Raw genomic sequence first — 12,888 nt, 5'->3', positions numbered from 1 at the left:
TACAGGGTATCATATTCCACTGCTATGCTCTGCTTCATGTTCCTGAATCACATTCAGTTTTATTGCAGTTTTGAGGAGTTTGACCTGGATAACAGAGACACTAGAAAAAGAAAGCAAAGGCAGGTACTGCGAGTTAAGAAGCTTGTGTGAAATTTTGTTAATTTTATTGAAAGTATGAACAGGTTTTTTGTTTTTTTGTTTTTTGTATTGAAAGAAATGAAAAGAAAGCAGCAGAGTGCAGGGATGTGCAAACTACTAGCATGGAGGGCACAGAAAATATATCTGTAACACTTGGAGTCATGTGGTTAACTTTATGCTAAAATAATGTGCAGTTTCAGTGGAGCAGGTGCCTTGATATGGTGTGAACAGATTTAAAAGATGGATATAGATTTCTCACGTGACATTGTGCGCACATTACTCAAGAAATGTCCAACATAATGGATGTGATACAACCACTTATTGGTTGGGGAAAATGTGTTTTCCAAGAGTGGCTGGCAGTGATTCCTGAAGGTTTCTGGCTCTTGTTGGTTGAAATAGGATGCAAAAAACAGATAATGCACCACAAACCTCCTAATAATTGCTTTGAATGCTAGCATATTCCCACAGTTGCATGTATTTTTTTAATGTAAACACTCCATCAATTACTAAGACTGTACCAATATCCTAAAGTGGTCACAAGGAGGTTTTTGCCTATGTGACTCAGGCTCAGCAGCCACTTGCAACCACTCAGGGAATACTAATTGTTCTCCCACAACTGGTGGTTGCCAGAAGGTTTTAGACCAGTCTCTAGTGGTTAGTTCTGGTCTCTTTCATATCTGTTAGGGTCTGCTCAGACTCTGATGTAAGTAGTTAATGTGCATTTCTGTGTATTTGCAGCGCTACAGATTAGGAGTTTATCACCAACAGATTTTCTGTCATTTCTGACTTGAAGCCTTTTAATCTCAAACTTGTAGCAAACTGGTTGCAGACTAACTCAGTTTTGATGCCATTTTATTGCTGTGTTGATGCACCAAAGTTGCTTTGAAGACCGCCTCTGCAAACCTGGTGCATGTGTTTGAAACAACCATTTCAAAGGCAACGAGATAACAAATTCATTGCACAAGGTTGCAGGTATTTTGGTCCTGCCATGGTCACAAACTGTTGTTGAGGTAATTGACGACCGCTAAAGTGACCGTAGCGTTGTCTATGATGTGAGTAAACGCTTTCCTGATGACTATATGGTCTCCATTGCTAGTTTCGTGTCTTATTCAAAACAACATCATGTTTATTTTGTAAATTGCGGTTGCCAATAGAGTCAAAAAGAAGGATAAAACAGAGTTTGGCCTACCTGTTGCTTGACCTTTAATATTTAATGGTGATGATGCAGTGCAACCTCATGTGTTAACTAGCTGAGCCTTTTTTCTTTATCTTAGCCTTGTTGACCTATCAAATTATGAAGCCAGTTTTAATTCTGCAAACACTTAAGTTAATTTTAAGGGGATATTTGATTGATTTCCTTTTTTTCTCCAAGTTTCTTTTTATAAGCTTTTCTTTATTGAACTTGAATAAATAAAGACAAAGCTTATGTAGACAAAAACACTCTGTGGCATTAAATATGCAACAAAGTCTCAAGTGGTTGATGTCAGGCCTTCTTGAAGTTGCCAAAAGATGCATTTTTTTCATGTTCATTGTTATGAAAACTTTGCCTTTTAGTGCTTTGTAAGCTGAAATTACTTGCTGTGGTGATGATAGATACAAATACAAAATATACTTAAGCTGAAACTCAGGGGCCAGTGGCCTCACTTGAGAATTTCTGCCACACTCTATCGTGTTTGCTCTTCCTGGCTGGAAGGGGGAGCACTCCACTCATCTGACAATTTTAAAAGAAGTGCTGTCAAATAAGTGGGTCACACAGTGTACTGAGCCAATCCCTGGAGGAATGTGTGTCTGGACCAACCTGTTTCAGTACCAAGAAATGGAGGGGGCAGGGGGCAGGTGACTGTGACGTAAATGCAGTGAGAGTCTGGTGGAGAGAAAGAGGGGACACTGGAGTGAGATATTAGCGCATCAGTTTCTGTAATTTAGTTAAAACATTGACTTTTAACAACAAGTTCCACCCAAAATAAATCATTTTAATTTGCTTATATTTGCTGTGAACCCCTTAATGTTTTATTTATGCAAATTTTTTTATTATCACTAAAGTTAAAGCAACAAGTTCCACTGGTAGTTACGAGAATGACCATAGACAAAAGCAAAAGCTGTTTTCCCCATTTTCTCTTCATTGATTTCATTTTAAATTCCTTGTAATGCCATTCGTGGAATGTCAGAATGTTTCTCTTGCACACCCACAAACTACACCCTTTTTGGCTCCTACCTCAAAGCACACTGTGTTGTGTTGATCTTATGTGCTGCACAATAATGTTTAACATTTAGTATTTACTGTCATATTCCCATATATCATTGTGATGTTGTTTATTCTATTACTCTTGTTCTCTTCTGCTTGTTTTCTTTTTTCTTTCTCAGCAGGTGATCCAGGTGATTGATATATGCATTTTTTTTTTTTAAATTTTCTCTGCCCGTTCTGTTGGTTTTTGTTTTTTGCCCTTCTCCCCCGTCCCTCTTCTCAGCTGTTTCTCTTTGCCTCTTTCTTTCTCCCCTTCTTTCCCCCAGTCAAGTCTGTCCCGTATTCAGTAAGTGAAAATAAAATAAACAATAAAAGGTGAATCAAATGGACCATTATGGCAAGGCTGGGATGGTCAATTTGGTAAAGTAAATCCGTTGGGCATCTTTCTTTGCCTTTAGACAATAATTCTGATGGCAAAAGAGCCAAACGGGACAGGCAAAAAAAAAAAAGAAAGAAAAGAATGTTTCTCTTGCGCTGGAATGTCCAGGGACCCCCCACATTGGGAGCAAAGTTTTCAAAAAACCAAAAGAACAAGATCGCGAATACAAGTGGCAGAAATGAGCTTCCTCCGAAGGGTGGCTAGTCTCTCCCTTAGAGATAGGGTGAGAAGTTCCGCCATTCGGGAGGGGCTCAGAGTGGAGCCGCTGCTCCTCCACATCGAAAGGAGTCAGTGGAGGTGGTTCGGGCACCTGACAAGGATGCCTCCTGGGTGAGGTTTTCCGGGCATGTCCCACCGGGAGGAGGTCCCGAGGCAGACCCAGTACACACTGGAGAGATTATATCTCTCGGCTGGCCTGGAAACGCCTTGGTGTTCCCCCAGATAAGTTGGAGGAGGTGGCTGGGGAGAGGGAGGTCTGGGCTTCTCTGCTTGGGCTGCTGCCCCCGGGACCCAGCCCCGGATAAGCGGAAGAAAATGGATAGATGTGTAGTTGTAGGTTTACAATTATGGAAGTAGAAATCTGCTAAAATGCTTCTTAAACCAGCCTTTATTTTATTCGGTGCACTTTGCAAGCACCAGTTCGGACTCTGTTTTTCCTTCAGAGATGCTTTAATTATTCGTGGCACAGATTTGACAAAGTGCTGATCAATATTGATATGATAGCATCACACAGTTGCTGCAGATTGGTGGGCTTACATCAGTAATGCAAATCTCCTGTTCTACCACACCACAGAGGTGCTTTATTGGTCTTATATCTGGTGACAAGTTCAAGAAGGCAGTTTGAGATGATTTGAGCTTCGTGACATGATGTGTTGTGCTGCTGGGAGCAACTGTAAGAAGATCAGAATCCAGATGGTTTTAATTTCCATTGCAAATAGTAAAATTAACACACAACTAAAACACATTCGATGAGCTTTTGTGCTGTGTTTATTACCCACTGGACAGCCTATTTATTCACTGCATACCACACTGTTACACAGCAAACCAGGATGCTTTCTGTGGTGGAGTGATACAAGGCCACCAGCAGTTTCCCATCCACGGTGGTCATAAAGGGATGAGCATGGTCAGCAAGAACACTTAGGCAAGCTGTGAAATTTAAACAATGCTCAATTAGTACTAATATCACCACTGGCAGCCTGAACTGTTTATTTAATTTAGGTGAGGTCTGTGCAAATTGTAGTCTCGGTTTCTTGTTATTAGCTGACAGGAGTAACACCTGGTGTCGTCTTCTGTTGCTGTAGCTCATCTGTTTTATGGGTGTGCACTGAGAGATGCTGACCTTGGTTGTAAATAGTGTTAATATTGTTGACTATTAATTTTTGTGATAGTTTTTCCTGACCAAAACAAGACGATAACCAAATAAGAACTAATGCACTTGGACAGAAGCTATGATGAAATGGATTGACACGATTGACACGAATAAAAACAAGATGAAAATGTTTTGGAGAAACGAGATCCACTCAGTATGAATTAAGTTGTCTGGGGAGGCGGGACGAGTTTGGAAGTGATCCAATTAGAAGTAATCTCCTTGTGCAGCAAGGTGAGACACGGACAATTTGATGTCCAGGGAGTAAGATAAGAGCATACATATGGATATGGACACATTTTGCACTTACTGTCAAGAAAAATAAGCAACTTTCGCTAGTCTTTACACTGTCTATATGCCAACCATGCCAGGTGTACCTAATAAACTGACCGACGTGTTTACATGAGCTTCTTGTAATCATAAATCACTTTTCTTTAACACCGTTGTCACGAGTCACATTAATCTTTGGCGCTGTCATCTTTTTATTCAAACTTAGTGGAATAATGTAACCCTCACCTACACATAAGAAGATGAAGATTAATGGATGGAGTGTCGTCTCAGCAGCTTTCAATTCTGCTCATGCTCACAAATATCCTTTTCATCAAATGCTAGACTTTTATCATTACCTGTCAGAAGTGTGTGTTGCTTGTTAAATACTTGTCAGATCTTGTAATGGCCTGACATTCATTTCAGCGAAACCACAAAACAAATAATGGAAGGCTTTGTGGAAAATTTTAGCCTCTGTGTAAATGTTCAATCAGCTTCCTGCTTTTACGCCACGAGGGACGAACTGTGCCTGGAGCGGTCTGATCTGCAGCCACAGAATTATAATCTGTCATGTTAATGATCATTTTCTATTGACATACGAGTGTGAAATGGGTTTTACAGTGTTGCAGTGTCAAACCATTTACAGTCCAGCTGTTCAAAACACTTCACGTCGAACAATTATAAGCAGAGAAGCGAGGGCAGGTCGTAATAGTGATTTGGCCCCTTTTAAGACAGCATTATGGCAGTTATGATTCAGTCGGCTATCTCCATTGACTTCCCTGCCTCTGCCGGTATGTTTCTGCCAACTTAAGTAAGGCGTACCATCTTTCACTGATGGATAATGGCAAGCTATTAGGGATATCATAAAAATGACAGTGACTGTATTTTCATGGAGCTGGATAAGGCACACATTGTCCTGCTTGTAGCCTCGTTAATGATACGATGAATTATCGGCACTCATTCCAGATGCATACAAATGTGCAAAAGTCTTGAGCTACCAGTGATTTCTTTATATTTTCTAGGTGTAGTGATTTATTGAAACATGTGCAGACATGTATGGAAATACAGCATGTGAGACCACAAACAGAGTTTGTACAATTCTAGCATCTGTCTCATAATTTAAAATGTTCTTCAGAAATAGTTCTCCAGACTTCTTGAAGGACATTCAAACATCTTCTTTGGATGTCGGCTGCCTTTTGTTCTGTTCTCTGTCGAGATGATCCCCCATTGCTTCAATAATGTTGAGGTCTGGGATAATCAGGGCAATCCGTGACTGATAGTGTTGCGTTTTCTATCCAGGTACGCTTTGGTGCATTGGCAGTGTGGTTTGGATCATTCTCATGCTGAAGAGTGAAGTTGTTTTCAAAGTCGCTTTAATAATTCCATCAATAGTGACAAGATCTTGAATACTGGCTGAAATGCAGACCCCAAACATTGATAGAGCCTCAACCATGCTTTATAGATGACTGTGTTACCACTCTTCTATACATATTGAAACACCTTGAACCAAAAATTTCAAACGTGGATTCATTAATACTCAATAAGACCTGTTGCCACTGGTTTTCAGCACAGTTCTTGTGTATTTTAGCATACAACAGGCTTTTTTCCTTGTTTCCTTTCCTTAAGAATGGCTTCTTGACAGCCATCCTTCCACTGAGACCTTTTCCGCTGAGGGTTCAGTGAACAGTAGATGGATTAATTGAATGCCAGATGGATCTCTCAGGTCCTGTGTCAGGTCTTTGCTGGATTTTCTCCTATTTCTTAATAGACTTTCAGATACGTCTGCTGTAGATAGTTTTTTTTTTTTTTTTTAGGTCACCTCTTCTTTTGTCTTTAACTTGTCAAGTTTTCTCAGGGATTGTAATGATAGACTGCACACCGTTACAAGATATGCCCACTTCTGACTAATAGAGCTTACATGTGATATACTGTTCAGCACTAAAACTGCTAACTTAAAGTATACAGAACATGGGTGTATGCCTGTAGTGTCGTGTTTGCTGTAAGAGTGCCCTGTCATGTGCGATGTCAGTAGTTATCACAAAGACTAGATGTCATTTTTAAAGGAAAAGTAGAGCTCTAAATTTGGAAACATGCTTTTGACTTTTACCACTCTGTGTCTCTGCTCTGTAATATTTCACGCTCTCCTGCAGCCTGTTTCTCAGCACTGCCCTGCAGCTTGATCCAGATTTCATTAGAGCCTTTAAAGATGCTCTGGCTGCCGTTTGAAGGCGCAAGGCAGAGAGGCAGCGGACGTACAGTGCAGGCACATTAGTCCAGCCCGACACTGATGTTTAGTCCTCCTTTAAGAGGAATTTTCTAACCGGCGTCCATGTCTCATCGAGTTGATTTAAAGCCTTTTCTCAGTATTAATGAGAACAGAAGGTGAGGCAGAGCGAGTGAGAGATTCTTCACGACTCGACAGCCTTATCATTAAGATGATGTTTAGATAATCAAGGATAAAGATTGCTCTGGGATGATAATTTATCTGATGTTCTGTGCTTGGCATAGTAATGGTGGATTTGTTGAGGCGCTGAGTTTGCCATCTTGTGGTTGTGAAATGCAATGCAGAAAGAATTTGAATAAAACCAGCTTTAAATAATTGGTTTGGACAAAACCCTCAAAACGAACATTTGCGATGGCGTAAAGCTCAAGGTCAGTTTCTGATCCTCTTGGCCACTTGCCCGTTTAACATATACCCCGTAATCTCATGAGCAGACTTGAGAGAAGGAAGAAAATACATTACCTCAGAATAATAAAGGCTTTCTGTATGAATTATGTAGCACTGCTGTGGCGGTTGATATTAATTCCTATGCAGTCAGTAGGAAAAAGCTCAAGACCGATGCGTGACTGTGGGAAAATAGAGAGGAAATTGCTGGTGCTTGCAGAAAACCCGTTGGTTTATGCATCTACAAGAGCTCCAGTGCAATCCCTTACCACATATTAGAGCTGCCTACAGTATTGCTGTGGTTATGAGCTGCTGCTGCAGAGCAGGAATTCAATGATAGACAACTCTGAATTATAAAGAAAAAGGCAGAAAACAGGAATAAAACAGTAAAAAATGTGGTAAAATGTGTCAGTATCAGTTATAATATCAGCGACAGCCTCTATCTTCAGATCCAGGATTTGGAAAGAAACACAGTCATGTGGAGAGAAAGCACAAATACTGTTGCATCAGAAAATAGTCCATATTTTCTTTTCTCTTAAGTGCACTCTGGACAAAATCCTCGGTGCACTGCAGAGTTATTGTTCCTTCTTTACTCCAGCAGAGGGCAGCAAAGTCCTCCCATAAGTCACTGTGCAGCTAATTCAGTATATAGGAAACGTAAAGATGTGTATTTTTTGCTTCTTCTTTTAAAAGGAGAACAAACTGGATTTATTTTATTTCTAAACTTTGCCCTCGACATCAGTAACACGTTAACATCCTGCAGCACTGATGCTTCCTCAGTCTTATTAATAGACAAAAGGTCCTGTCAGTCTGCGTGTGACAAAAACAAATAATGATAACTGTGTTCTCAGCTCGCATTCAGTCTGTTCAACAAGCCATGAGTCACTCTCTGCTCTGTAATCTGTTTTTCTAATAAAATTCCAACTTTACACTGACGGTGACATCCCTCTGTTAGAAACCACCTTCTCCTTTATCTCCTAAAATAGACCTCAAGGTGCTCACTTTTTAAATGGTTATTCAAAAAAGGTTTCTCTGCTCCTGCACACAGAAAGGAAGTTTGTAATAAGTGATTTTCTCAGGTAATTGATAATCAATTTGACCAATAGAAGATCAGAAATGCTTGTTTTGTTCAAGATCCTTTAAAAGAAAAAAAATGTGATTTTTGGTTAAAAACACAAATCGGAAATTAAAATTGTTCCTAAATCATTTAAGCATAAGTCTGCTTTCATAAAATCCAGACAAGGACCTTTAAAAAAGCTTTAATGACATTTGTCACTCTATTTTTGCTGCTAAACAAAGATTCTGGTGCAGATGTTTGTTTGTTTTTTGCCTTCCTGTCATGTAACGGTAACTGTGCATCATCCATGATTTAGAAACTTGAATGATAAAGCAGATTACTCAATGCTTCACTGAATAATTATGCAGGATGCAAAATGAACTTCAGCTGTGTGGCGATGCAGGCACGTTTATGACTCCTTTTGAAGTCGATAAAGAAGCATTTAACAGAGTGAACTTATTTGCTCAGAGGCTTTTTATCGTCATCAGCAATGCATAGTTTAAAGAGATGCAACAGATCTGTGAGATGAACGAAAGCTATTTCTGAGATCTCATAAATCTCACTCTGCAACCTCGAAAGGTTTTGAAGTTAGGGACGTCTTTTTTTAGTTCGAGTTTAATGTGTTGATTATTGGCTGCATACAAAAGATGAATGCGTCCACCACAGCATCAGCTGTTGGTTTGTTCGTTTTTATCTCATCCAGGTGAAAGAGTGAATCTGAGTATTGGTCAGATTTTTGCTTTCTTAAGGGACTTTAATTCTTCAAAGTGTGTGCAATCCAGCCAAGCAGGGACAGTAAAACTCAGAATTGTTTTACTTGGATCACAGATGAACTACTGCATCGATGACGTTCTGGTTTTAAACTGGACGTGATGGTTGTGATTCATCAGTCACAGTGTGGGGATCCCCTCAATCTTACACTCAATTTTAGTTTAAATGGGGATAACAATACGCAAAACCTACATCACAGATTAATTGTGTGTGTGTGTGTGTGTGCCTTTTACGTCCTCACAGCCCATGTTAGATGCTGCTCTAATGAAGCTGGTACAACAGGGTACAACATCCGCATCTCCACTGCAGTGCCTGATTTTAAAAAATATTATTATTTTATTTTTTAGGAGGGAAAAAAGGTTTTGTGAGGTTTTCTTTCTTGACAAAGCTGAACAGCTTTTTCATTCATACCCATTCAAGGAGTCTGAGGCTGTGAATTATTTATTGCAGTTCTGATGTTGCATCTGGGTCAACGCCCACCTCCCCCCCGCCCCCCATTGTACCGTAAGCATCTGCGGCGTCTCAGCTTGAACTCTTTTCGTGGACTTTATTCCTTTTCCGGAGCTTCTGGGAGATTTAAAACTCTGTTGTGATCTTGCGAGCAGAAAACTAATTTAGTCTTTAAAACATTAAAGACATCTAAACAGCTTTAAGTGGATTTAAAGCTGCTAATTACCCCATTGATGCATGATAATATGCTTTGTTGGCGAGCAGTATAAGCACTGCTCGTGTAAATTGGCAGAAGCAACTGCAACTTAAAAGCTTTTTAGTAATTCGCTGGTAGTTGACATTCACAACATGCCTGACATTTAACAGGAGCTCAAAACACACACACACATACAGTGGTTACTTTGGTAAGTGGTAGATCCTTCCATTTATTCACTTCCAGAGCTCCTCAGGTAGTGATTACACTACTTAGCTGCAGTGTAAAGCACACAGGTGAGAAGATCATTGGTTGAGTAAATGTCAAGTGATTGACAAAGTGATTATAAAGTGATTTTCATGGGGCTGCCTGTTAGTTTAGAGAGGACATGTACCCAGCCAGCTGGAGTCTTACTGGTGGAAATGCCACACTGATCTAAGAGAGGTCAGAGGCTAACAGGCTGGACTCGGATAGCACGGGAACTCAGCACTACAGGAGGTTAATGTGATCCCGAGCTGGACTTTGTATTGAACTTAAAGTGTCTCCCTGGAGGTAAGGCACATGCTTTATTAACATAATGCGACATCATCACACAAACTTGATGGTGATGCTCATATTAAGGATGGTAAACATGAAGATATCTCCAGAGTATCTACAAATAAGCTTCGGCTTCACACGTTTTTATTTCTGCTGCTGGATCTCAATGATGTCAGAACCAGCGGATATTCTTACACGGTCATCTCAGACACACACCTCTGGCTGTGAGCAGAGAGGCGCCACCGTCCTGTTTTTTACCTGGAACATTCACATTCAACACATTGTGTTTGTGTGTGAAGCTGTTTGTGATTTCAGAAAACTGTGTGAAATTATGCTTAAAAGTGTTTGTTGCACTGCTAGAGTTAGGTCCAGGGTGGATTTTATATCAAACGATCAAGACGATTGATGTGATAAAAGTGCAAAGATGTTTGGGAATTACAGATATTTTTATACACGCATTTTCAGAGGCTCATGGCAAATGAAGCAGGCATAATATTCTGAAGTTGAAAAGTAGACCAAAGACATGCTGGATGATTACATCTCTCGGCTGACCTGGGAACGCCTCGGTGTTTAAGCAGGAGAAGGTGACTGGGGAGTGGGAGGTTTGGGCATCCTTGCTTAGGCTTGCCCTGCAAGGATCCTGGTCCTGTATAAGTGTAAGGAAATGAATGGATAGATTCAAAGCTGTGAATATATATATGCGTAAATAAATATATAAGTATAAATATGAGGCACAAAGACATGTCAGTAAAGTGAGTCAGGCCATCATTAGGCTGAAAACTCAAACTAAACCCATCAGCTAGAAAACAGAAACTTTAGGATTGAAAGAACTAAAACGCATGACGACAGAATTATTTCCGTGTTTGAGAAAAACTACTTGGTTAGATGTCGTAAAGTTAAGAGCAGTCCTGAGGAGGCAGGCGTATGGCTGTCTAAGCCTACAATCAAGAGATGGATTCATGAATGGAAATACAGTGTGTTTACAACAACGTGCAAACTGCTGATTGCACTCAGGAACAGGAAGGCATCCAAAAAGACGCTGCACAGCTCTGGGAAAAATATTTGGACAGTTGAAAGTAAGATTAACAGGATTATATAGTCAGCACTTCATAGTGTCCAAAGCAAACTGTAAAAGCAACCCCGGAGAAAAACTGAATATTCTTTAAGGGCCAAGTCAGTCACCTAATCTCAGCCCAACAGAGTATTTGCTTTGCTTTTGATTATTAAAACCAAAACTGTATTTAAAAAATGTCTGCAAGTCTCAAACAGTTACTGCAATTTGCACATTATGGACCCGATGTATTACTATACATGACATTATTTTAAAAACTGCAGTATTTGTTGGCAAAAGCTGGTCTAACAGGGTGGACTGCTCGATAGTTTTCTTTCTGTTTTCTTTCTTTTTTCAACAAATAATTGTAAATTACTGCGTGTTTAGGTTTTTGAAGTCTTGGATTGTTTTTGTGAATCTGAAGTGATAAATAATTAGTTTCCATTTTAAAACACAGCAGCAACAACAGCACGGAGGGGAAGCTGTGGCTCATATTTCATCAGACGTCTTTGTACTGTAGGTGCCGGCTCCCCATTGTTAAGAGTGTCAGTTTCATAATCTCAGTAAAAAGATGTGCGTGCACACTGCAGTGGCGGATTTTGAACTGACTTTAATCTCATTCATTAAAAAGAGAAAAAGCTGTATTTCCCCAAAAACCAGCTCTCTGTTGTTTAGCTGGTGTTTCGTGTCCTGAACAAGGTTTAGGGTCAGTTTTACGCTCTGCTTAGGTGGAAACACATCCAGCCAATGAAAATCTGTGTTTGAGCTGGATGGAGACGAATCGTTTCCTTTTTATTTTTCTTATTTATTTATTTTCTGTGTACTGCTCCCAGAGGAGTAGAAGCAGGAGAAATCCACTTCACTCTCGTACACACACTTCAGAGGCCGAGCTGGAAAGAGGACAGAGCTGCTGCAAAATAGCAAGTGGTTTAGAAGTTGAGACTCATACACCTCGAGTAGATTCCTTTTCTCAGATGTTGTTTCGACAAACAACTGAGTGAAAATGGAAGTGATGATGATGATAGGGGATGAGAAGGACAGCTGGTGAAGGAGGACAAGCCCTCAAAGTTGTAACTGAGGAAGAAAAGGAGTCTTTGAAGTGCAGACTTGCACTAACTGAGCCTTCTGCAGACGCCTACACTGGATAGAAAAATACATTAGGAAGGAGAAGGAGGCAGGGGGGGGAACCATGTGAATGAGGGCGAGGAAGACGGTTAAGGAGAAAGATGATGATGAAACAGAATAGCGGATGGCATGAATGAAGAGCTGCTGGGGGGGAGTAAATGAAAGACACAATGACGGAGATGACAGTGTGAGGGCGGAGGAAGAGTGGGGAAGAATGAATCAAACAGAGGACTGGAGTTAAAAAAAAAGAGTCTGTGTTACAGAGAGAAAATGTACTGGAAACGAGCTGAAAGGTAGAACAAGGTAGATGATAGCCCCCCCCCTCGCATGTGTTCCTGAAGAGTCGACTACTGTAGGGGTGCAGAACTGGCAGACTAGTGGTAATAATAGGAGATAATACATACACCCGTCCCACATATACTAGGAGAGGAGGAGGAGGCGTAGGAGGTAGGGAAGCCTTGTCAGAAGAGGACAGGAGGGAGGGGAGCAGAGGAAAAAGTGATGAGGTAAGGGTGGAGGAGGATGAGGTAAAAATGGAAAGATGAAGGGAAACCGGAGATGGATGATGGGAGGGTGTAGAGGGAAGCATCACTGGGACTTTCCCTCAGCTGTTTTCTTCCCTCCTCCCTCTTTTTATAAAGGGG

General features: G+C 40.5%; 1 protein-coding gene across 2 annotated transcripts in view; it reads left to right on the top strand.

Annotated features, from left to right (window-relative positions):
- Window positions 1-12,888, top strand: part of LOC102294758 (oxysterol-binding protein-related protein 10) — a 92,174-nt gene that overhangs the window by 64,892 nt on the left and 14,394 nt on the right. The gene's annotated exons all lie outside the window — the stretch shown is intronic.

The sequence above is a fragment of the Haplochromis burtoni genome, unplaced genomic scaffold, assembly GCF_018398535.1.
Source record: "Haplochromis burtoni strain Fernald_Lab_line unplaced genomic scaffold, NCSU_Asbu1 Contig_90, whole genome shotgun sequence".
Lineage (NCBI taxonomy): Eukaryota > Metazoa > Chordata > Actinopteri > Cichliformes > Cichlidae > Haplochromis > Haplochromis burtoni.
This window is presented reverse-complemented; position numbering and strand designations above follow the sequence as displayed.